The following is a 21,714-nucleotide window of genomic DNA, read 5'->3' on the forward strand; positions in this document are numbered from 1 at the left end:
CTCGCGATGGTGCTAAACGCTGGACCGGTTTATGGGCATTGCGCTTTCGCCCATAGCGCAATCAAAGCGAGAATCGAATGGCGAGCGGACCGAGCGCAATTTCACAGGGCATGAAACACTGACTTCATTATCCGGTTGTTAATCCTACGCCATGGGCGATCCCGCTCGACGTCCCCGCGAGCCGTCGATAAAATCCAGCCTCGAATTTCGCGGGTTCGCGTGCACCTGGATCGACGGATCGATGGGATCATCGGGATTCGGGCACAAAGTTGAATAACAGAATGGAATTGCACGCCCTGTCGCGGATTTACAGCGACCAAGTTGCGATGATTGAATTCGCGCGAACGCTCGACGCAAGCTTGCAAACGTGTGTTCGGGGTTAAAGTAATTTTTTCTTCATTTTATTCGCTTTTGGTCTCGTGTTGGACAGTGGTTAGCTGATTTTAAGGGAGAGCGATGCGCGACATAAATGGAAAGGGCGCGTTTTTTTTAGAGCGAACAAAGGGGATCGCTTTAAGGGTCGTGGGTAGAGTTGGTTGACCCGGGACGAAAGCGTTTCGTTATTTATTGACTGCGATCAACGTCTCGTCGACGGGAGTTTCTTGAAATATTCATCGTTCTGTCAGACGATTAGACGAGCGAAGAAATACCGGCAGCAACGATTTTGCACGCGAACCTTGGTTGGAATGCGAAATTCCATCTATGGATGATGCCCCGAATATTTCATACGTTTCAATCCTTTTATCCGATATTCTTTGACTTCTACGTCGAAGACGTCTGAGATTTTTATCTTCTTGAAGGGTTGCAAGTATCGATATTAATTCTGATGCAATCGTTGAATTTCTATATCCGAATCTGATTCTTGTATTAACAAAAAGAACGTTCAACGTTTCAAGGAAATTTTTATCATTCAACGGAAACTAGAGAAACTACGAACAACGATGCTTTCATATTTTTCTGAAATTTAAAGAGATATTTTAATTTACTAATGAACGGAAGTAAATTAATCTGTCACTCAGATCGTCAATCTCTTGGACGTATCTATTCAATTCTATCAAGAATAATCTATATTCTAAATGTATTTCTATTTGCAGGAACTAGAATCGAAATTGATTAGTTTTCATTAATTTTGAATTCCATACTTACAAAATTCTCCCCACCAAGTATAGTTAAAAAATGACTCAGACAGTTCAGCAACTGTAAAAGATGGAATAAATCAAAACCAGTAAAATCAACGACAAAAATGAATCAAGCTGTGCTCAATTTACTCGACAATCGAGAACGCACTCCAGCTTAATTTAACCAGAGTATGTGGAAATTCCCAAATGTCTAAAATCTCAAGCCCTGCTTCCATTAAACACCTGGTGCCCGGTACTAAACAACGGTAACGTCGAAACGAAGCACACGCAGAGGTGTACAATAACGAAACGAAGGACAGGTAAAGTGGTCGGCTACTCAACAAGCTAACAAACTCTGCGTCTTCCAGCCAACGATTTCGAATAACGAAAACACTCGAGAAGGGAGTCATTGATCAAGAGAGAAACGGTGCACGGACTTGGAGCCGCAAGGCGAACGCACCGGGATCAGGAAGTAAGAACGTGTTTACGGGCTCGCGACCGCAACGCATCAAAGGGGTCGCACGTGTGTTATTTCCATACATAGAATGTTTATCAATGCACGCGTGATGACGATGTATTTGCATCTTTTTTTACGACGAGCGCGCTCGTGAGCTTGTGACCGTGCGCTCTTGCGTACGTGCGAATCCAAAGAGAGAAGTTGGTGTACAGAGTATAGGGTGATTCCTGCGACGAGGACAGATTTCAGATGTTTGGAGAAAGATGACGAACGGAAGGCTGGAGATTACGGTGTTCTCCTTTAAGTCAGAAGTTTTAAGAGCTAAGAACTTTTTAATACTGGGTGCTCCTCGTTAGCGAAGCGAAGTAGCTTCTTCGTGTTCCCAAGAATTTGAAAAGTGAACTATACCGTGTATACTTCAGTCACTTTGTTCCTGTACTCTTCAACTAACAGAAATGTAGGATTGAAAAGGTAAAATTGTTTCAATTGACAGTAACCAAGAACTTGGAAAATGAAATCAAAAGAAATTCTGTTACGTACTTTGTTTATCTGGTCTCGACACGATTCACCAATCTACATTTGTTTAAACTAATAGGAATGACAAATTTGAAAAATAGAATAGAAATAAATTCTTCGGCTCCTCTGAGCTGGACTATAGAAAAGCACGAAAAGATATGTGGAATTTGCTCTCAATATTTTTTCAACAAATAAAAACAAGCTTACAGCCATGATAATTCAATCACCTAACACTTCCATCGCTAATTTCTCTGTCATATCAACAACAGCTGTACCGCGTACCGGTGACGAGGATCAGCCTGTATAGGAAGTAATAACTGGGGTGAATGGTGGTGTATTCATAAAGTATGGCGTTCTCCTCCCTACTCTGCCCCCCTTCTCTCTCTCTCTCATCTTTTTTCTCCTTGCACTCGGTATATTTTTCTCCCTCACTTTCTCCCTCTTCCTTCGTCTCGCTCTTACGAAGATTCTTTCTGTCTCCCTTCGATTCACCGAGGTTCTATGCAACCCCTTTCCCTAGGCGAGCTACACACCATTCCGTGCACACGGTACACCCTTCCCCACTTTTCCCATATAAGACTGCACTTAACGCATTCACCGAGCCGCCCTGCATTGACCGGATCAATGCACTCGAATGCGCGCGGCACGCAGTATCGTTGACGCGTTGCGAAATCTCGATTCCGCCCGATACGATTTCAACCGATAACGCGTAGCGACGCGGAATTCTAGCCCCTTGTGACTCCATCCCTTTCATCCGAGTCGATCGGTCGCGACTGATCCGCGCGCAGGGTGAGTCGGCGATCAAAAACGCGAACCGCCCGCTCACGGGGGATAATTGATATCGGCGGTATCGAGATTGGCGAGAACGAAAACACGTGGATGGCTCGGTGTAAATTTGGAACGCGGTAAATGGGGGAACGTGGATTGCGTGTAAATACTCGACGATGAAAATTACAGCATATGTTGTCAGGAAGGTAATTCGCAATTCACAGTTCACTGGCCGGGAGTCGGAAAGCGAAAGCCTGAAATGAAAGGTGTAGAATCTGGAAATCAGAATGTTGGATTTAGGATTCAGAACACGGAACACCGAATCTAAAACGCAGAATTCAAAGTTCAAAGCTCTGAATCGCAAAGTCTAAAATCTTAAGATCGCGAAATCCACGATTCAGGCTGGAAATCTGGAACCCGGAGCATAAAACACACACCGCAGGATCAAAGAATTGAAAAGGGAAACGTTCTCAAGCGTCTTCGCTAGGAGCGTCCACGCAGATCTCCGATCCCCGAAGACGAATCGTTCCATCGAGCGACCTCTGAATAATTCAGACTCTCGGCTCGGTCCAGTCGCTTCGATAAGGTTCAAAGGACGCCGAGTGACGAGGCCGCGGGCACGAGCGACCTGCTCTCGTACAATTTGCATAGCCTCGTCCTGTACACGGTACGCTGCAAATAAACCGGCTGTTTGAAAGGCGTAAAAGCCGCGATCACGCGACCGAGAGGCCACGAGATTACGGGGAGACGAAGCGGGAGAAAAAGGCAGAAGGGAGAGGAAACGAGAGAGGCTCCCACAACGGGAATCTCGACTCCTCGTTCGCTGATCCTCTCCTCTCTCGCTGGCTGGTTTTCCAGCAGCGTGACGTTTCAGCAGCTTCGACGACACCGGAGCATCGTCGTAACGCGACACCACCACCACCACCACCACCACCATTACCAGCCAACCATTACCACCGTGCTTCACTCTCGTTTCTCCCTCTCTCTCTCTCTCTCTCTCTCTCTCTCTTTCTCTCTCTTCACCAGAACTTGATGTAAAAATCCCTCTCCTCGGGATCGCATCGTGCATTCTCTCGAGCGTGCACCGCGTTCCACGCGGTTCAGAGTCCGTGTAAGGACCTCCGTATGTGTTTCACCAGGTCAGGTCAACGTCCTGTCCCTGACAGCAAAAAGGGAACGAGAGAACGAAAAGGAGGGAAAGATGAAGGCAGAGTAAGGGAGGTGAAAAAATGGAAGGGATGGTGGGAGGAGGGAGAGATTGACGTTGAAACCGGCCTTCGAAAGGGAGAGAACTGGAAGAGGAAGGAGGCCCGATCCTTGTGATATCCGCCACCATTACCCTCTTCCCCCTTCTTTCACCCTCTCTCCCCCATCCTTTGCATGAATGCAGTTCTTCCTCGGCGACGCGATGCCCTGCCAAAGGGTGCACTCCTGAACTCTGAGGGTTTGTGCGCCACATCGCGCGTTTCACGAGGGTGTGATCGCATTTTGCGAGTCCACGTGCGAAGCCGCTGTTGTACCGAGCTAGAAGACGCGTTCCCAGGGCCGTGTTTAGGCGAGCGTGAATATCAGGCGGCTTTTTTGTTTGGAAAATGTTATGGGTATCCAAGAGAGTGGATCATGGGTTTTGAGACGGTAAGTTAATGAGAGGATTTTGGACAAGGGACGGTTGATATTCATGTAATTCGTGGAAATTTTAGGAATTTCAGAAGTGTATCTACGAAACGTGGATAATTGCAGACGGAGTTCAAAGAATATCTATTTATTTCTTCGATAAATGAAACGAGTCTTGGCATTTATCCTTCTTAATTAAATAGGTTGATTTAGCAAAATTTACATTTGAACAGATAAGTCGAGTAGATTAAGTTTAAGTAAATTTACACTTTAGATTTTGCATACTTTACGCTAGGTTTCTATTAGAATTTAACCAACTACTTACTTGAAATATCATCGCGGAATTTGTTCTTCCAGCTAACAGAAATAGGCTGAGAATAAAATTGTCTGTTATAAAAATATGTACCGACTAATTTCGGAAAAACGAGTCTCAGTTCGAAGTTCAGTCCCTCATATCCGAAATGTATTATTTTTGCGATACTTCTGGTTGTTCCATAAAATAGCATACGCCTCGAATCCTTCGGGATACACATCAAAAGAAGATTCATTAGCAATCTACCAACGGTAACAAGATGTCACTTAAAAACCAAACCTGAGTCTTGGAATCAATTTACGTTGCCTAATACTCAATTAGTCGAATCCTCGAGATAAATATCCGTGTTCGTGGACTTAAAGCTTCATCGATTGAAGCGAAACGCCGAGTAGCCTAATCGGTTCTGCTTATGAAAACGATTTGCCAGTTTGATCGAGCGTTCGGCATTGCTCAAAGGAGGCAAGAGAGCGCCGAATACGATCCTGGCAGCGATCGTTTGTGCAGAGAGAAGCGGACGATGGGAATGAAAGCAAGCGTCGATCTGCGAATTGATTCCATCAGAGATCTCCCTTTTGCTCTGTTCGGTTCACGACGTCATCAAAGAACCTTTCACGGGAATTTTCACTTCTGGATTTGCGCGAGACGCGTCAAGTTTCCACGTTCGCGCGTGCCCGCCCATTTGTCCCGTACAAAACACCTTGTTCCTCTTTTCTTTTCACCTTTTTTTTTCTTTCTTTTGTTTCTTAACGAAGCCACCGCTAATGGACATGCTCTTCCTATTAGATCATTGGCTGAACGCCGGAGAGGGGAACGTTTTATAAGCAAGGAATATTAAATCACGTCCCCCGACTAAAGGGGTGGAAAGTTTGCTCGCTACGTTTCGTGTCATCGACGTTGGTATCCGATCTCTCAACTTTTCTGCTCGACTATAATGGTATATGCTCGATGGAATAATTTACCAAAGTAATGGGTTATTAGCTGATTGCTGATTCTGATGGGGTGGTGAAATTATTCACGATAGTTGAATTAACCTATTGTCTTTTCGTGTTTATACGCAGAATTCGTCTTATCCCTAGTGTAATTAACGGGTATTGAAATATATTACACTTCTATGTAACGCAACTTATTGCTTACACTACTTATTTTTATTGAATCACGGTGTTAATTAGTAGACCGCGGATGTTCACGATTAATAGGAAATATAAAAGGAAATATAAAAGTAGAAAATATATAGAATGCATATAAAATACAAATTTGCACAGAGATTCACGACCAGTTAATTACGAAGACAAATCCATTTTAATTCTCAAATAGGTTATCCGTATTGTCTAAAAAATATTTTCTATCTCATTGACGTTCGTTCGAATCTAACGCGTACTACGTATGAATTCTTCTACGTTCGTGCGAAATATTCAACAACGACACCCCGTTTCTCTTCCTCATTCGCGCACCGTACACCCATCAATCGCTTTAATCATTGCACGTACTCCAATCGGCGATCCACGCTCAAAAAGCGGATACAATATCAATCATCTTTCGTAGCGGCCGATCGCAGCAATAAATCCCATTGTTGTCAAACCAATTTGCCGCGATCGTTGTGCCGTTCGATTCCCTTTGTCGCGTTCATTTGTTGCACCCAATCGTGTACGAGCTTTCGTCTCCGCGTTAATACAACCAGCGAACATTCGTCCATCGATAAACGAGCTCCCGTACGATCGCTAAACCACGAAACAAAATCCTAACACGTTGACTGACTGTTATTTAATCTTTGATTTATCTTACTCCTAGCGAAACAGTAGAGTCGCTTATCTCAATATTTGTTTCAAAGACAAAACGAGGTGCACACAAAATATTAACACTTTGACTGCCACGCCGAAATCACATGTTTCGCTCAGGACGCCTCGGGAGTATTTTTATTATTCGAAGTATATAATGACAAATGATAATAAATTGATGATGTAAGACAACATTCTTCCCCAATGGATCGTTTATCTTATTGGTGGTCACGGGTGACCATCGTGGCGCCTTGGTAACAGTTAATAGCGACATATTATTGTTGAGATATGTATAATTTTCTGTGCTGGACTGGGTTAAATGCGTAGTGGAGGTACTTGTATGTGGGTATCAGTGTGTGGAGGTATGTGTGTGCGCGGTGTCCCGAAAACAGATGAATGTAAACTGTTCAGTCGGTTAACAGTCGGATATAGAAGAAAGTGCTGAGACGCGTGCAAGTGTATATCGATGAATATATAAGGAATCGTCCATGAAATAAATATATTACTATTTTAATATGAATCCTCAGTGTAAATTTAGTGTTCCTGTAACATTATTTCGTCTTCAAAGATCCACGATTCTCAACAATTATAAGAACGCTTCGTTTATTTCAACAAACCATTCGCATTTGTTATTTCGTCGTGAGCAAAACGAGCAGAATATATTGTTGAAACGTGTAGAAGATATTAGTGAACATTATTTGCTCACTGTATATATAATAGTAAGGTATGTGCACACTTCTAAGCATCTAGGATTATTTTCTAAGGTGTGTTTATAATAATATTCGTAGATTACCCCTCAAAGATATGGGACGCAAACGCAGTGCACCATTAGCTGTAAGATTTGTTCTTATTTTTTTTTTTGATGTTCTAATAGAAATGTTTAATTGTTCAATGGGGCTCTTTTTATTTCAAAGTATCTTCTATTTATCGGTTATATTCAGAATTCCCTAACTGTCAATTTTCATACAATTTTTACAATTGTAAGAAGTTCAAGCGCTTCGGTCACCAATGACTACCGTGGCGTCACAGAAGAAACCATGGCCGGTCATATATGACCAACGTGGCAGTCAAAGTATTAACATAATATAGATATACCAGGTATGTAAACATGAAACCGGAACTTTTGTATAGAAAATACACGTTTATTGTATGAAAATGATTAAAAATATTTTATTCGAAGTATTGCCCATCGCTAGCTATACATTTTTCCCACCTGTCTGGCAATTGGTGGATGCCACGCCAAAAAAACTGTCGCTCTTTTGAGGCAAACCAGTCATCGAGCCATTTTCGTACATTTTCGTAAGAAGCGAAGTGCTAGTCAGAAAGTGCGTGTCCCATCGATGCAAATAAATAGTAATCGGACGGAGCCAAGTCTGGTGAGTAAGCCGCGTGCGAAAGTATTTCCCAACTGAACGCTTCGATCGTTTCCTTGACCGGTTTTGCTGTATGCGATGGTGCATTATCACGAAGCAAAATTACTTTGTGTTGCCTTTTTTGATATTCTGGTCGTTTTTCACGCAAAGCTTGATTCAAATCGATCATTTGTCGTCGGTAGCGCTCGGTATTAACGGTTTCGCCAGGTTTTAACAGCTCGGTGGTCTTTTTCGGTGGTCTTCCACGTTCTTCGTTCCTCGCGTCAAAATTGCCACTTCTGAATTTTTTAAACCACTGAAAGCACTGTGATTTACCAAGAGCATGCTCACCGTAAGCTTAGACAAGCATTCGATGCGATTCTGCAGCAGTTTTCTTCGAATGGTAACAGAAAATCAATGCTGTCCGCAAATCGTAGTTTCCAGGCACAAAATTTGACACGTTCAACGCTATTACAAACTATGCTGTCGTATGAAACTTGTATTGTTCCGAGTGGAAAATGTTTGTGAGATGTCAACAAAGACTTTTGGCATCAATGACGTAGTTTAATGATAACTACATTATCAGCTAGGGCCATCTATAGGCAAATTCCGGTTTCATATTTACAGACCTGATACTTTGAAATAATAAAACTTGGCAAAACTTCGTCTTCTTAGTTGTTCGAGTATCTTTGTAGAGTAAGATATGATCTATGTTGATTGAGATAGAGTACACGAACACTTTTGCCAAGTATTTTATAACAGATGCAACTGGCACTTTAAATCAAAATGATCGATCAAAGTGATATCAAAAGTATCAAAGATTTACTGAATTTCCATCAACGTTTCTTTAATTCGAATACCTTAATTAACTTGCAAATCGCCAATGACAAGTCCAGTATCGATCACTATAGTAACCATAATAATAGTCAAGCACGTTAAATAATCGTTAAATAAATAAATACCTTAAACACGAAGGGCTTCACTCAACGATCAAAGGTAACAAAAATTCTTGGCATATCGATATCGTCTCTATTACCTGACATCGAACGATTGTTCGCGAGTTCCGATATTGCATTCTTGTCGATCCATTTTCCATTCAGTAACCAGGCAAATATGCCATGGATACGAGACGTGCGAGTTTTCCGCCTGGAGAAAGCTGAAAAATCGGCGCGGCAACCTGGTGCAGAGTCAATCCGGGAATTGATTCGCGACGCTTCTGGAAGGCGCGCCTATTCACCAGATTGCTGCGTTCTCCGCGCTCCTCGCCTCGTTTCTATCTTCTTTCTTCGACGCTTTTCACGGGAAACGTCGTCCCGTCGCGATAAATTTCCTCGCGAGGATGCGCCTTTGTGCGGGCCGGCTCGCATGGGCCGCCTCCGCGTCGTCAGCCAGACGCGCTTCCCTCGTGGATTGAAATCGCGTGAAAAATTGCCGATGGATCGACTGAGCGCTTTAAAGACGCGCTGGATGCGATGTTGTTTGAATTTAGCCGATGAGAAATCATCGCGTCGATGCGACGTTCCGTTCCTGAAAGCAGACAAATTTTTATGGTTAGAAAATATTACTCGGTGAATCGATGAAGGAGTATAAGGATTTGAGAAAAGATTGAGGATTTCTACGATTCGTCTCATTAAGACCGAACCTTGATAACTCGAATCTCAATGGAAGAACTAAAATCGCCAATTTTGTAGAAGTTTCGACTTATCGAAATTGGCGAGTAAAAGAGGTTCGACGAACGAAAATCCAACATTCGGAGGCTTTGTACGAAGACACAATTACGTTCACTTTGTCGAAAAGTTTCAGTATTTCGAGCTTCTTCTTAGAACCCATTTTATTCAACATACGTAACTCCAAAAGTTAAAGACGCGGCAGATGGTGGCAATTGTGCGTTCGACCGACGAAAAACGATTAGTTTCTATGGAATGCACGTGGTCGAAGGACAAAGAAGTACTGATACGGCTTGTGTCGTCTTATGTTTTTCGTTTTATGTTATTCGAGACAATCCTAACAGCTGGAAGCGTAGCTATAGGTACACTACGAGCTGCAGAGGCTGCAGCTATAAAAGTTCGACTTACAGGGCTAAATTTACAGAGGACCTGTGGAAGTCTGACTATTCTAAACTCGAGTTACAGAAGTAAAGTTATGTGTCTGGACACGTGGCAGATAATTTCAGTCAATGTAAGTTTTATTTCGACTTCTGCAAGTTCTCGCAGAGCGCAAGGGAATGGACAAAATTGTAGTCTTATAGAGGTTCGAGTTATCCAGGTTACATTGTAATTGGATGTGAAATCGAATATATGAAAATATCAACAGATTTGATATTTGATCATTTGATTTGAAGAAAGGCAGAGAATGTTTTAAGAAACGTAAATGAAATTTAATCGAGGATCATAACTGATTTCGAGAGCCTTTTTCTTTGCGATTCTTACGATGAAATCGCTAAAAAAAGACGAATTTATAGCTCTGGAAGCAGGAGTTGGAGGGGAAAAATAAAGAAACCGACTATCAAAGATCTCTTGTCAAGCGACAATGTTGCAAAAATCAGCTCGATCGCTGCACTCGGTACAAGTGGACGCATCTTCGATTTATAGGCGCGTTCGGTTGAATAATGTCGGACAAGAAAACTGAACAACGAATAAACATCAAGTTTCTTGTCTTTTGCATGAGATTGCATGTCCCGTGCGCGTGTTTTTGAATTAAAGAAGTCCACCACTTTTCGTCGACAAGAAGTGTAAAAACGAAAACGACGCTTCTCGATCTGCGTCGCAGAAAATGATTTACAGAAATCCTTTTGAACGCTGACATACGATGGTGCATACGGCTGTGTGTCAAGTCGAAAGAGAACTACGTCGAGGCGATCTTAGTCGAATTTTTCTGAATTTCTTTAATAAAAGAAGGTACAGGCACAATCTCATTTTTTGTCGCACATTGTATGAAAAATATTCGACGTCAGTTAATAATTCAAACACTACAGTCTGAAACAAAACAGGAAAGCTTCTACCTTTCGATTTTCTATATTTCAATCTCTCATCCTCACCACAAGTACACTTGAAGCTCCATCACTAGCGAACACGGTTTCCTACACCCTTGGAACGACATATTCTCCGGTTTCTCCACGCAGACCCAATTAACTTCCACTTTTCCAACCCTATTTTCTCCGACGACACCTACCCAACCGCGTTTATCAACGGTATGAAACTCCCTCTCGTGATACCCCAGGACATTCTGAAAATCTCGTGCAAACGGCTAGAAATCTGACCAACGCCACACGCGACTAGAAAAGATTCCAAAGAACCCACCTCGACTCTGTGAATGGGGATTCGTTTCTACCCTTCGCACGGTCTCCTTTTTATCCGCGCTTTTCAACTTGGAAAACGTCGTTATACACGATAAGTTTCGCGTTCGAGAGTCTCGTCGTTCCGGTTTCACCGATTTGACAGGTGAAAAGGGACGACGAGTAGGTTGTTCGTTTCGAACAGCCGATAATGACGTTGCATGGTCTTTCGTCGCGCGAATAACTCGATCTTCCGTGGGGAAACTAACGTCGACGCGTCTTTATCGCGCTGAATGGAAACTGCGTTCTGGGAAATTCATTTAAAACGAACGCCGCGGAGAATCATGGCGCCAAGTAAGATTCCCTGCAAGTTCGGTCTTTGGCGACGTTTAATGATTTCATGCTTCGCTGATAGCTCGTCTCTTTCGACGATTTTGTAAAAGCCACGAGAAGAGCAGGAAGCCGAAAGCTCAAAGCACGATTGTGTAAGACGATGAAGTACGATAAGGATTCAGACTTGCGATGACTCGCGGTGACAGGAATTTTAAAAGGATACACTGAATGGCGATAGGTTAGAGGATGGAGAACATTTTCAATGGAGTGAATTTACTTGAGAAAATATGTCTTTACATCTAGTTCATTTCATTGTTGATCAAAATTTAATGGAATATTTTCTGAAAAATATTTGGACAAAGCCAGGCTCGAGAAGCGTTCGAGTGAAGTTAGCTGAGAAAAAGGAAGAATCTTTTTATCCGATTCGTTCCACCTTCTCTTTTATGCTTATCTATCAGTTGAATGTTTTGTTAAGAAATCCAAAATTAAATTGAAGAAACGTTCGAACGAAGCTAAATGAATTTATGTGCAGATTTTTAGTTCGATTCGTTGGAATATTTCTCGAAAGAACGCAAAGCTCCAGCTTAATTTCCAAAGCACGAATACTCGTAGCCGACTTAATTACGCGAATCGTTAGGAAAACGATCGCAGACGAACCGTTCTCAGGCTCCTAATGAAACTCTCATACAAACAACAAGACGATCCTTTTCCAAAAGGAAACGGTCTACCACCCACGGGTTTCTACAGTTTTAAGCCATCGCGCCGGTGTTCTATTTCATCCGTCGAAATTGTTTCCACCGTTTACGCGTACGATGCAGGTTCGCGAGCCTCGTTATCACTAGTAACAGGTTATCATCTTAATTAGACTGTTAACAGGCAGAGGGGTCGTCTCTCGAGCAGAGATCGCGTTTCCGCGAAGCCAATCTCGGGTGCATGGTTTCCAGTGAGTCAACCGAGGACTCCGCCTCTGCGGCTTCAATTTCCAAGCGATCGTCTCGCCTTTGCCGGATGGATGAACGCGTTTCTGGCGACGTGGATCACGTCGGTGACCCGAGACCAGCGATCGAAGTGTCTCGATTAGCTGGCCGGTAATATCAACCGATTAATGTTAACGATCAGACTGATTAATGTTAATGCCCTAGCTAGCGATTGAGAAATATGTAGAAGTATTCTGCGTATCTCCGGATAAACAGGAACCGATGGGCAATTAGAGCGCGCGATTGGAAAGTTCAGGTTCGACATAAACCTAATAGATAGCATTCCTTTTAGAAAGATAATCGCAAAGTAATTCTTGCATATTTTAACACTTTTTATGACATTTAAAATTATTTTCTTTTTTTGTTTCATATCATTTTGTCAAATTACGTACGATCCATTTTGTTTTGTTGAGATAATCACCGTGACATTTCACAGACTTGGTTTCACGTTTCTATGAATTGGAATGAAATATTTCATTGCACGATATTATTCTGGAAAATCTCTACGTTCAGTTTCCGCGATATTTCTCTCTTCCAATTGTAAATTCTGAATGATTACGTGCCGATAAATAAAGATCTGACGTTGTCAAGAATTCGTCATTCAGGAAAGGATAAATAAAAAGTATGAAACGTTCTATAAATTGCGGTTGAAGAATTGAAATTTTTAAAGAATCTATGAAACTGAAAATTGATTCGAGTTTAATCTTCGTCGTCGTGTTGCACGAAGAGACAACGTGGATTTCCAGAAACGAAAATTTCCTGACCACGAAAGCCTAATTTCAGATTGGACAGACGGACGGATGACATTTGCATTTCCATCAGAAGTTCGAGATCCGGTTTCGTTGCATCGGCCCTCACGGACCGTCGACGGTCACTGATTAAATTGGAGAGGCGGGAAAATCAGTGCATCACGTCTGCCTTCGTCGAAATTAAGGGGAACTGAGCGCTGGCCGTATCGGAAACGCGTTTCGCCGCGATTAAGTGCACGTAGGTCTCCAAATGGAGGAAGAAGCTCGTGCAAAATGGTAATTGAATCGTATGGTAGAGAGGAGCATAAGATATACCAGATGAATAAATGCATATATTAAATGTTAGAAATAATCACATGGATCAGGTATATATATTCAAAGCAAATTTATATCAAACGAATATTTTCAAAAATGAATAAAAGTTCTTTCTTTTAAATTTTGCAGAAACTTCTATGAAAGAAAATATTTTAAAAGAAACTCAAAGAAATATTCCAAGAAAAGTATAAACAGATATCTCATTGCGAAAGGGAAAAATATTATGTTAGGATAAATATTGGAAATAAATTCCCTTGGAACTTACTTAATAAATTTCTGTAGAATATTTTCTACCTGTAACGCTTGTTATTCTACGAATAAATTATATTCTAAACGCTTTGTACCAAATTTCTTACACGATACCTCACAGTAACTGAAACCGGAGCAATAACGAAACTCGTAATATTAGGTTGTCCGGAAAGTGTCTTTCTTTCGCAAACGTGTTTTGTACAACAGTGCATCTTCGTACAAACGTGAAACCAAGTCTGTGAAATATCACGGTGTTTATCTCGACAAAACAAAATGAATCGTACGTAATTCGACGAAATAATATAAAACAAAAGAACATTGTGCGTCTATTATTTCCTCATAAAGCGAAAGAAACTTTTCGGACAACCTAATATAATATAAAACTCCCAGATTTTTAAAACTTAAAATCTCTGACTCTCAACGAGTTCGTTAAGGAAATGTCAAGTACACGACAATTCCTATAAACATTAAGATTGCAAAACGTCTGAAAATTTGTGAAATCGTTACAAGAAATGTATTGGGCCAGGTAACAGAGAACAAAGATCATTCCCAGACTGACAGGCAGCATCTTTCACCAGACGACAAACAAATAGTCAGTCGTAAAAACAGTCTCAGTGGGTTAATACGGTGTCGCTGGACCGGTTCCAAAGGGCGAGTGTGATGCAAATGAGCTGGGACCCCCCACGAAACCCGTTAATGAGACGATTTAGCCACGAAATCGTGGAGCAACCTCGCGACCGGTGGAGATGCTGCATTAACGCGATATGACAGCGAGATAGATGTAACCCCTGTCGGAGTCGTGAAGGCGTGATGTTGCCACTGCCTCGACAAAAGGCGCAGCCGTGTTAAACGCGACATAAATCTTCCGTCCAATGGTCTCTCGTCTCTCTGACGAGAGTCGAACTAGTTTCCCAGTAGGTATATATACAAGTCTCTGAGATAAGTCTTGCGCGATTCTAACGACTCTGAAGGGACGTTGGGACTGTAGAAGCTTTGTGTTATACGGAAAGAAAAAGGAACACGTGGAAAAGGGATGAAGAGAAACTTGAATCGTTCGATAAGTATTATGTTGATCTGATATTATTTCTGACGTTATCGTGAAAATATGATTCCTCGACGTACACACAACAGATATTTCAAGTATATTTTCGAATTCTCTAATTTATAAGCAATTCATTCTTTTCAACGGTGAGAACGATCGATTTATATAGTTGACATTTACAACTCGTACTATGAGGTTGAAGATTTCACGCGGATCCCAATATGGTTCGTTTACAGTTCCTTATGTCGAGATTATGTCCTTTGAATAATTTTTAATTCTTTTGTCTTTCGAAACGAAAGCTATACACAAAACAGATATATAGGAAAGATTCTTTCTTTCGTTTAAAAGGAACGATTCGCGCAAGAAAAGGTATAATATTCGGCATATTTCTTCATAATGATAATATGCTGCATATTCATATTACAATCTGAATTTCAGATCTTCTAACATTAAGTTCCTTCGTTCTTCTCTTGCAGCGTTGCGGTAAAAATAACCACGTGTCTAATAAACCAGTTACCTCTATCTTAACCAAGGAGAATGAAATTAATAAATTTAACAAATTTAATAAAAATTTAATAAATTCCCAAAAGCGAGTGGTTTTCTTCGTTTACAGCAATATTCGATCAGCTACCATGGTATTGCCATGAAACTACATTTAGGTGCACGTGTCGCGACATTTCCATCAAAATTCGGCGTCGACGATAACGCCGGCCTAGGAAAGGGGAGCGTCGTAAAGGGATGAAGAGGAAGGGCGTTTCGATCGGGCGAGACGGATCTCGCGAAAGTTTCCACCGGAAACCGAGAGACAGCGCGGCCGGAACAAGAACACGGGGAAAGAGAAGAGAATCGTTGCTGCGAGCCTCAACCGTCGCCGACGAAATTATATGCGGAATCCGTTCCCTATGGAAACGGGTTTCTATGGGCTCGTGCGAAATACCGGGTGTCTTGACAAGAGCAATTTATCATGCTCGATCTGTATTTGCATACGTCGTCAAAGGTCCCCGTCGCTTATGCCGGGGACATCGCGTAGTCGAGTGCCTTTTGAAATTCGCGTGTTTGCGAATACTCCTCCCCGCTTTACCCCTCTTTACCCCTCTGTATCTCCGCATCTCTTTATTTCACTACGCTTCCGCGTTCTCCCTCTATGTCACCACCGTCACCCTCTTCGTTGCGAAAAACGTCCTCTCCATCGAACGTATTACGAATTTTCTATCGTTCTACTTAATTTCGTTTCCCTTATCTCGGCTAATAGGTTTTTAACTGATACGCGTACGTTGCATCGAATCCGCTATCTTACGTGCGAAAGCCACCGGTGAAAAGCCGATGATTAGCCATTTACGAAAAAGAACACTAAATTTCTGTAAATTCATACTTCGATGGAAATAATTTTAAAAATGCAACCCAGATGGAAAATTGTTGCACGTGTTAAATATTATAAACGGTACTGTACTTTGAACTAACCATAGTTTTATATATCTTTGCGTATCACGTGTATTCCGAGTATTTTTGCATCTTCGATTTTCCCATAAACGCATAAGAATACACAGTCAAACGATCACAAAGCTTTATGGTATTTTCGTATAGCATACTAGAATTTGCTGTGACCACTTAGAAACAGCTTAAAAATTCCCCTAAAATCACAGCGCGATCCGATCCTTTTTTCATCGGTCGATGATCGTTTTCGCTCTTTGCACTCAACATCTCTATTACGCTCAAACTCTACCGTGACTCGTTTCGTTGGTCAGAAGATTCTGCGATATATCTAGGCTCGATCATCGCGTATTTGAATCTTCAAAGACCCTTCTTCCCCTTGTGGATCGTCAGGTGTGCAGTTTCGAAAGAATCGCGAAACATCGTGATTCGTTCCCTGTTTTGGGAACGGGCTTTGCCTCTGTTCGAGGCAAACGATGCGCAAGATATGAACTCGTTACGAGAACCGATCGTAGTCGAGGAACCTGATCTCGCAGAGCGACGAGGGATCATCGTGGCTGGCCAGTCTTTTCACTCTCGTAAACCGCGTGAGCTTCGCGTCAGAACGAAAAGGGTGGTCCGTGAATCTGCGCAGGATGATACGTTCCACTGTTCAGGGTTGATGTATTTCAAGCGTGTGTTTATAAGGAAGGATATTGAATTAAAAGCAACGTAAATTCGAGGAGATTAGATCTTTCGCTCACGATGGTTATTGCCGTGTAATGTTGCGTGTAATGCTTTCCGAGTTGAAAGGCGGTTGAGATGTAATTGCTTTAAATTATATAGTAAACAGGAGAAACCATCAGACCCATAAAAATGACAAATTTCAAGTTCTTTGCTTTTACAATTTTCTATTATCCAGGTAATTTTGATGAAATTAATTTCAACTTTTATTGAGATGGAAATATGATTAACGCGTACCTCGTCGTATTACTTTGATTATTATCATTTACATATAGTACGTACATTATCGGCTGTAAGTATATAAGTACCGATTCAATACTTTTCGCTATTTTTATTTCCTAGACATCTTATTATAAACGTATTATCGCACTATATAATTACAGTGGTTGCGTGATCCTTTGCAAGTGTATGCGTTTCGATCTTCGGATGTTTCATTTACCAGAACACGCGTCTGTCGTAACGCTGTAATCTAAAAAGCCAAATAAAGCAAAATTTGACGTTTTCTCAGTAAACATAATTAGTAAATATCCTGATACCTATAACGCACGATATACGACACAATATACGTTCAAGTGCCAATCAAAGATCAGTAGTATTATTATCGGACAAGATATTTCTGCACGAAACTAATCTTTTAAAACACGTGCATTTAATAATAAATCGTGGCGAATCTCACCGAAGAAACAGGATATTCAGCAGCGAAGCCGTCCTTAATAGCGAGATATTGGACATAACAAATCGTCGTGGGACGGTCGGGAGCCTCCATTAATCTTCGATCACCGTTGGCTAGACCTTCAATGGTGGCCACGTTGCACGAAGGATCTTCATTCGTGCACCCTGCAACCTTTCGCTGACCAGTGTCCAGTTTCGTTTCCCATTCAAGTACCTCGAACGAATCGGGATTACGATTGTCACGCCTCTCGTCGCTCGAGAGAACGTGCTGCACAGTCCTCGATACAGATAAGTCATGGCTCGCCGTTTTTCTCCTTTTATTTCATTCTTTTAGAACGAGATGACGAGACCCTCTCAACGGACATCAGCGTCGCTAATCTCGCGGGACAATTACTCATTTACATGCTGTCCTCGCTGTGCTGGACTTCTTCCGACATTTCTGCCTGCTGAAACGATTCAACGACTCGTCTGGAATGTCATCCGAGTTGATGGAACTGCGAGATTCGTGTATAACGAGATCGGTCTTTCGAGCTTCGGCACGTACTGATTTCTGACCTTGGAATTGTTCGATTCTCGTTACTCCTTCAGAAAAATGTTCTTCTTGTTCTTATTGTAAATCGTTCCCATGGCTGTCGTCTACATTCGGAATACAATCGGTCACTGGTCACCCCTTGCTTCCTAATACCACGTAAGACTCGCCAGACGAATTTCAAGATTAAAATGTGAGAAACACGAGTTATATTCATGGTACGTATTACACGCCATAAGTACGTACACGTTCAAACTATGGCTCGGTTAATTAAATTATTGTTTCTGTCCTGACGTGCGAAAGATTTCGTCGAGATAACGTCTGCAAGATTTTCGTGCCATGTATGTGATCGGTGATTACAAACGAATTCGCGAGACGAGAGCTAATTCCTTTAACCTTTATGACGCTAGTAACTTAATGTAAAAATAGAATTTATCAAAGGTTTCATGATAAACGCTTACAATCGCACCAATTCTAAATCTTCCGTAACAAATATGTTTCTCGTTCGAAATACTTTTATGTCAGAATCAGACGAAAAATACAAGAAGTCAAACTAAAAATCTTCCTCCTCAAATCGCCTGATAAATTCGTTTGATTAGAAACCAACTACGCGCTATTTCCAATAACGGCCAATGCCTATCTGTTTAACATTCATCAGGAAACAATTGAGCTCGAAGGCACATTAATCCTCCAGACATCAGCTAGCCTCTCTTCCCGCCCAATGGCCCTGACGAAACTCTCAAGCACCGTTTAAACGTCGCGAAATTCGAGCAGTCATTACTCAACACGAACCCTGTATATTTCGGGCCGGTCAGCTTACCGACGACGAAACGAACCCCCGTCGTCGGTCACGCCTCCCTTCAAGGCCGGTGGTTCGTCTCGCGAGTCCTCGATACAGATAAGTCATGCTCGTCATTTTTCATTGTCCGCTTTCAACGGTCGAGCAACCGGGGCGAGACCTCGCCGACAGACAGAGACGGCGATGGTTAACGCGTCTAACTGGACTTTTCCACGGGCGCGAGTTTTATCTCGCGCTTCCACCCCTTAATTTGATTAATCGTGAAGGATCTTGACCCTCCTGTTCGGCATTAATCACCTTCCGGCCGTATGCATACATGGCCGCGGCATTAAAGCGGCCGAGCTGGACGTGAATGAGAACCGACTGCCATTTGTTACGCGACCGCTTGTTTAGAGAAGCTTTACACACTCGACCGGCTTGCTCTTTCGTGCCCGAGCGGATATTAATGGCAGATTAATTCGGCGATCCTTGTGAAAGACTCGCACCGGCGAAGACGATCGGCTTTTGCTCGCCTTTTCCAACCTGCGCTGCCTTCGTCTTTCGTTCTTCTCTTTCTTTCCCTTTTTTCTTGTTGTTCGGTTTGAGGTCACGAGGTCGAGGGGCAAAGATGATTCTTTCGCGGATGGACTGTTTCGTTTCTGGTTTTTCATTCTCCAGGGATGAATATATTTCCTTGCAAGTTAATTTCGTGATTTATTGGAGAGAATACAGGGACAGGTATAAACGCATACTGCCAGACGATTGCTAACTGAGAATTCGTTTAAAGAGTATTCGAGTGAATAACAGTTATGTGAATGGAAGTTATAGTAGCTGAATCGGTGATACACACGTATTAAAATAGAAAAACAAAGCTTACATTTTTCACGATTCGTTTAGTTTTTTGGTTTTATCCATTTAAACTTCGAGTAGGAGTGACGTCGAAATTGACTAGGGAAAGTTTGGTGTTTTGTGTCGGTAGATGGATCAGGTATTAAACTTTCGTTCTGGTTTCGAGTTCTATTCGAGTCCCTTCAGCACAAAGGTTAAAGTTGTTGATTTACTGGCTGTTTATACCCTTTGCAACCCTAACTTCTGCATTATAACCGTATTTATACTAATAGCGCTGCCTTTACCAACGTTTACTGGCTCGACCGTCATTTAATATCTCCGTTTGACCTAACAAAAAAGTGGGGTAAGAAGGTTACAGTGTAAAATGTCGATCGTAAAATTTCGACTCCAGTGACGCTGAACAAAATCCCGCCTCTCGAAAAGCAAACCCGATCTGTTACCCTCTTTCGGTTTACCCCTTGTAACTTCCTGTGCTTTGAAGTGACACAGTGACAATTACGTGTTTGCAACGTAAAATCGTGAAACATGAAATATAAATATGACGGTGATTGCGTGAACGCAGAGACGCAAATTATATACCTGGTAATGTCGTTTGCAAGTCCACGTGAAAAAAATAAAACGTGTTTAAATACATCGATATATCGTCAGAGTTCAAGAACGACCCATTAAAAACATGAGCGTTCTGTCTGGTCTATGACCCTAATGGGGATGATGTGCAGAATGAACAACAGTCGTAGAAAACATAAATTTATTCACATTGAAGATAAAGTTATTTAGTAAAATCACTTTGTAAATTAAATCCAACACGAAGCATCGCAAAGCAAGTTTATCTAACATTACGCATTGCGATGCTATAACTTATAAATAAATTGTGAGTCTTCGTGTAATCAAGCTTTAAACTTGATGTACGGTAGTTACATAGACAAATTTAAAGATGTATAGTTGCATGGATGATAAGTATTGCAGAAATATTCAAATATATAAAATATCCAAACTATTCGCTACGGCATTCGACAGGCGAAACAGATTTCTGCCACAAAGTTCTACTCTTCCAATTCCATGCATAGAAATATCAACGTTTCACGAATATCCTATCTATGAACAATTAAAGAAAACTCATGGAAACGTGTACTCCCATAATACGAACACCAAGACACCTGAAACCACCGAAACGTAAATCCTTGTTCGTAGCTCGAACCATCCCCGAGACCCGGCCGTCACGAACGATCCTCGAGATCCTCACGTGACGTAAGACGTACGCTATGGAGCAGGTAGCGTCATTAAGGGTGGAAATTCTGGTAAATTCCGATTGGGAAATTCGTGGCAGGAGATTCAGGGTGAAATTGCAACGGTGCAGTAGAGGCAGCTTCCTCTCGTTGGTATCGTCGTCCGCCTGCAGGCAGCAGAGAGTTCAGGGAGAGAACTGCAACCGGGTAAACCAGCTTCGCCGCGTTATAGGCCGTCCCCAGAGTGCAACTATGCCTTTGGCTTTGATGTTAGCCCGCCGGTGGAGTCGCGTGATGGCGAGCTGCCGTTCCACAGCGACTAATAGGTGAAACGTTCCTGCATGTACTCGCACATGTACACGCAAGGTTATGCACGAAGGGATGGCGCAGCATTATCGAGAAGGGAGAGTCGAAGCCGGATGGAAGCGCGAATCGAAGGCTGACCGCCAGGAGGTAGCTTCGACTGGCACCGGGTTAACGGAGAGAGGATCGACAGGATTCGGATGCTCCGTGGATGCCTTACGGCTAGCCGGACACGTATCCACTGATTCGGCATATCGCGAAATGCAATTATCGTGGTGAATTGGACGGACTCGAATTACTGGCCACCCGTGACGACCGACTGCCATTCCAGATTACTGCCCGCTTTCCACG

General features: G+C 42.3%; 1 long non-coding RNA gene across 2 annotated transcripts in view; it reads right to left on the minus strand.

The window, feature by feature from the left end:
- Positions 1-8,551: 8,551 nt before the first annotated feature.
- Positions 8,552-21,714, minus strand: part of LOC138180904 (uncharacterized) — a 122,372-nt gene continuing 109,209 nt past the window's right edge. For both annotated transcript variants that reach the window (XR_011173397.1, XR_011173398.1), the window contains one exon: positions 8,552-9,440. This is a non-coding gene — a long non-coding RNA (uncharacterized LOC138180904). The remainder of the gene's footprint in view (positions 9,441-21,714) is intronic.

Source organism: Bombus flavifrons, chromosome 6 (assembly GCF_040668555.2).
Source record: "Bombus flavifrons isolate JBK064 chromosome 6, iyBomFlav1_principal, whole genome shotgun sequence".
Lineage (NCBI taxonomy): Eukaryota > Metazoa > Arthropoda > Insecta > Hymenoptera > Apidae > Bombus > Bombus flavifrons.